A 5,034-nucleotide genomic window follows, 5' to 3' on the forward strand; every position below is an offset into this window, starting at 1 on the left:
AAATGATCCACAGGGATAAAAAATTGTGAGGAATCAGATTTCCCCACAGCAACAATTAATACCAAGACACAATAGAATAATACCCATAAAGCTCTGAAGGGGAGAAAATATTGTTATTTTTCATAATCTCTCAACCTTAAAACAGTAGCTCCCAGACCTAGCTGCACATTAGGATCTCTGGGGAAATTTTAAAAATGTCCCATGTTCAGAGGCCACCCCAACTCAGCTGGATCAGAATTTCTTTGAGTAGAGCCTGGAGAAGGGTATTTCCCAAAAATTCACCAGGTGACTCTAAGTGAAGGTCAGGATCCTCAAAGTGTGGACCCTGGTTCAGCAGTAATGAGCCTGGAGCTTGGTAGAAATGCCCAGTGTCAACACCTACCCTAGACCTATAGAAATAAATACAGACCTATCTGTATTTTAACAAGCTATCTAGGAAATACAGATTTGAAGTTTAAAAAGGCGTGAGGAAGAATCTCTCTCTCTCTCTTAACATTGTGTTCACTTTATTGTTATAAGGACTCACTGGCTCTGAGAAAGGGTTATCTTTTGGTATGGTGACTTACTGCTCCTTAGAAGACCAGGGAGTAACCACTGTGTGAATGACCAAGTGAAGCAGAGGCCAGCGCTAATGGAGAATGCCATTCAAGTCCCAAGGTCTCTGTTTACGACCTAAGCTCAAGTTTCCCCTGCAACAAAGATTGTATTTGGAAGCTCCTTTTGTTAATTCATCTTTAGAAGACTTCACGTAGGTTCTTCTAAGTTGACAAATGCCGTAGATCAGAACCAGAAGTTTCTTGCAGAGGAATCTTCAGGAAAGAATATCTCTTTTAGGAAAGAAGGTCTAGATCTAGATTAAGAGATAAATCTACAAAGATGGATCTAAATACAGATTAATAAAATTTTTTAAAACTAATAACATTTGGATTTTAGCAATGTCTTCTGTTGCATTTAAATTTATTTTTCTTATATCTGAGTAAAATTAAGTTGACTGACTTTTACATAGCATGCATAGAATGATCGCATTACAATAAAAGTATTTCACCTAATGTTATTTATGACTGGTGAGATTTGAGGTGTTATTTGAATATTCTCCTTCTGCACTGTTGAAATTTCTGGAAATGTAAATTATTCTTCCAAAAATACTAACGTTATTTTTCTAATTAAAAAAAACCCCTGGGGGTGCCTGAGTGTCTCAGTCAGTTAAGCACCTGCCTTTGGCTCAGGTCGTGATCTCACAATTCATGGGTTTGAGCCCTCCATTGGGCTCTCTGCTGTCTGCACAGAGCCTGGTTTGGACCCTCTGTCCGCAACCCCCCCACCCTGCACACCTCCCCTGCTTATGCACTCTCTCTTGCTTTCAAACAAACAAACAAAACAAAAACAAAACCCCTCAATTCGTTAATTTGATCAGGATGATCAGAATCTGTGCACCAGCTCACAACAACCAAATTCACAGAGACAGTGAATCAGAATTGCAACACATTAATTAACATACCCATTCCTAGATCTAAGATATGTCATCCAGACAAGGCACCTACTTTTTGGTGACTATATTTACTCAGGACTCTAAACTACATACGAGAGGGCTACTTAATGAACATAGAATTAGAGAAAAGGCAGTGAGTCTTATCTTCTTAGGAAATTTCCTTGAAACTATCATTGACTATCGTTCAGTCTTTCACTGAAGTAATTATTCTTTCTAAAGAACTGCTTTCTCGTCCTAAAATCAAAACTCCATCTTCCCATCCTAAATATTTACCATAAGTTACAGTTTCCCAAGATTATGATTGATATTGCTTACACTGGAGGAATTTCCAAATCACAAATGCAAAAAGACCATTTCTGGCAAGATTGTTTTCAATCTCAAACATAAATTTAACATCGATGGTAAGCTACAATATCAGAAGTTGGCATCTCATACTTATCTCTAAAATCTTGGATTTATCTCACTTGGGGGTTGTTTGAACCTTCTGTGTACTAAATACATCCTGTTCACTGGAACAAAAAGAGTACACACAGTGTAAGGAAGTAGAGCCTGTGGGGCTTTTCTTCATTTTAAAGATTTAATGAAAAATGTAAGTCAAATCAAATTCCATCCAAGGCTTGAAAGGTGATTAATTAATGTCAGTATATCTCATATCTTTGTTTATTAAAAAGACATAAACATTCCACTCCTTTCTTGCATTGGCCTGCATTGAACTCTTTCATGGGGGAGATGGGGACAAGAGACTACACTCTACTAATATAAATGCTACAGGATGTGTACGTGTCATAACTTAGGAAGTCAACTCAATATCAAGAGATGTTTTTCCCTGTGGAAAGACTGTCTCCCTCTAAATTTTAAGTAACTATACCATGATGTATCAACTAAATTTAAGTTTTTAAAAAATTATTATTCTAGGGGTGCCTGGGTGGCTTGGTCAGTTGGGCATCCAACTTTAGCTCAGGTCACGATCTCATGGTTTATGAGTCTGAGCCCCATGTCAAGCTCTGTGCTGACAACTTAGAGCCTGGAGCCTGCTTCAGATTCTGTGTCTTCCTCTCTCCCTGCCCCTCCCCACTTGCTTGCTCGCTCTCTCTCTCAAAATAAATAAACAAACAAACAAACAAACAAACTTATTATTCCATTAAGTTTATGTATATAGGCATTGAATCCTACCAGGTTAGAATCCTAATTCTCCTGTTTTCAAACTAGAGACTCAGTGTAAAACAAAAACCCTTTATTTCTTTCATTTATAAAACAGAAAAAACATCACTTACTTTTTAGGGTTTTCATAAGGTTTGCAAAGTAATATTAAATGTTTAGAGTACATACTAGGAGGTCAATAAATGAAATCCATTTGATAATCAAAGATGTTTAGAAGTGCTCATCCAAATAAGAGTTCATCAAATTTTCATTTGAGAGAAGCTTTTCTCCTGTTTCCCATTTCTCACATCACTGGCCATGCTTGGAGTAGGTGATCAGAAGATAGAAAAGGTATTGGTAATATCTTAATCATTCTCAATTGAGATTCAGATGTAAGCACAAACATACCCACCTAAGTTTCCTTGGTTATCCCCCTAGGAATGAATGCATTGGGATAATGCATACAAACACATACATATTCATAATGTATTTTATACATTAATACAAAACAGTCAAGGATATGCAATACGTTCATTCTCCCACATCTGTGGTGGTTTCTTTTATTCTTCTGTTTTTGCTTTCTTCCTATTTCCTCCCATCCCTTATGAATTTGGGCTCTCTTCTCAATCTACTTTTTATTGGAGAAAACAGCCTACGCTATGCAAATGTTTCTCCAAGTTCTAATTCTAGTCAGTATCTTTTTCCAGAACTACATACCTGCTTCCAACTACCTGTTTGGCATCTCTGTCCTGATGGCACCCTACACTGAATATACCCGAAGCTGCATTCATCATCTTATTCCCCCCAAATTGGGACCTCCTTCTGAGAATCTTATGTCTAAAATTAGAAATGAGATGGTTTGGAGTCTTTCTCTACTGTTACCCTATGTCTAATCAGTTAATCATAAGTCCTTCACCGTGACGTCTTAATTATCTTGTCTCTCCTTCCCATTCCCATTTCTACCTTTCTACTGAGAGAGTCTTACCTCGATTTTTGTAACAATCTCCTAAATACTTTCCCTACCTCCAGCCCCTTCCCATTACAATCTAGCCTACACATACCTGGATGCATCTTCCTAAATCACAAAAGCAGTAATTTACCTTCATTCTTAAAATCGCCCATTGTGAAACAGAGGAAATATAAACTCATGCTTGGCATCTAAGATTCCCTGCCAAGTATCATCCAGTTATCTTTTGAACCCTATCGCCCTCGATTCTTTTGACCCCGAGGTTGCATAAATGAATGGCCCCACAAAGGCAGATCTAGTTTGCACGTGAAATTTTCTTTGACCCACACATGGTTTATAAATTGTGAATGTTAGTTGCTTATTTCAATTAATTGCTAACATTTACACATTCTTGCAACTTTGGGGCTATGTTGCCATATGACACAAAGCTGGCCAATGAGTGCCCTTTTAAATGCAATAGCACGGAGAAACATGCCCTAGCTCACCAGAGCCTTCATCTGATTGGTTCTGTATCACTCAATCTGGTACTGGCTCAGTGCCTGTAAGCACATGAATTTATGACACTTGCCTTATACTACCTAGTGCTCCAGCCAAATGCATCATTCCCAAACGCACAACTGTCTTTGCTTATGTTATTCAATCTTTGTAGAAGACCTCCCTACATCTTTCCTGTCTTTAAGGTCCATTTCGAACACTGTATCTTCCATGAAGCTTTTTCTGACCACCCAGCTGGATGTTACTGCCCCATTTTTGAGCCTCGGTAACACTCTGTGGTTCTCCTATGGCCTGTATCCCGCTCTTCACTGGATTAGTCATTCGTATCCTTGACTTCTCGCCGTTTCTCAGGGAGGTGTATTGATGACACTTGTCCCCCATTCCCCAAGGCTTTCTGAAGGAGGGGTTCTCCTCTTGACCTAGACCTTCCCTCCTCCTCCCCAATGAGAGGGAGCAAGTCTCCATCTCTGATGTGGAGGGGGAGCTTGTCAGCAATGCCCGAGCATGTACCTTTGTCCAATTCTGAAGTTCAGGATTAGGAGGCCCTCTGTTGCCACACATCTAAGACAGGATTTTCTTTCCAGGTTTTAATGGCAAATAAAGCCAATATTTTCATCTGCTTGAATACTTATCTCACAACTGTTTTTAAACTCCAGTAGGGAAAAGGAGGGGTTTGTATTGGGCATCTTCTAACCCCAATAATGATTCACTCTGTCTTGAATCTTTCTGAAATTCCCTGCAAAGTCATTTACTGTGCAGATAGGCACTCAAAATACATGTATCAAATTAAGTCAAAGGACACAATCAATGTGCATGAAGTTTGTGGAATGTAATTTCTCCTATGCTGTGTTGCTATAGACCATAACTTAAATTTCTTTTTTGTAGTTGTTAATGAAATACAAACAATTCTGTATATTACATAAAACATTTATTTCCTATTTAC

The sequence above is a fragment of the Lynx rufus genome, unplaced genomic scaffold (assembly GCF_022079265.1).
Source record: "Lynx rufus isolate CCGP_SWC_20201006 ecotype Redwood Valley unplaced genomic scaffold, mLynRuf1.p SCAF_12, whole genome shotgun sequence".
NCBI lineage: Eukaryota > Metazoa > Chordata > Mammalia > Carnivora > Felidae > Lynx > Lynx rufus.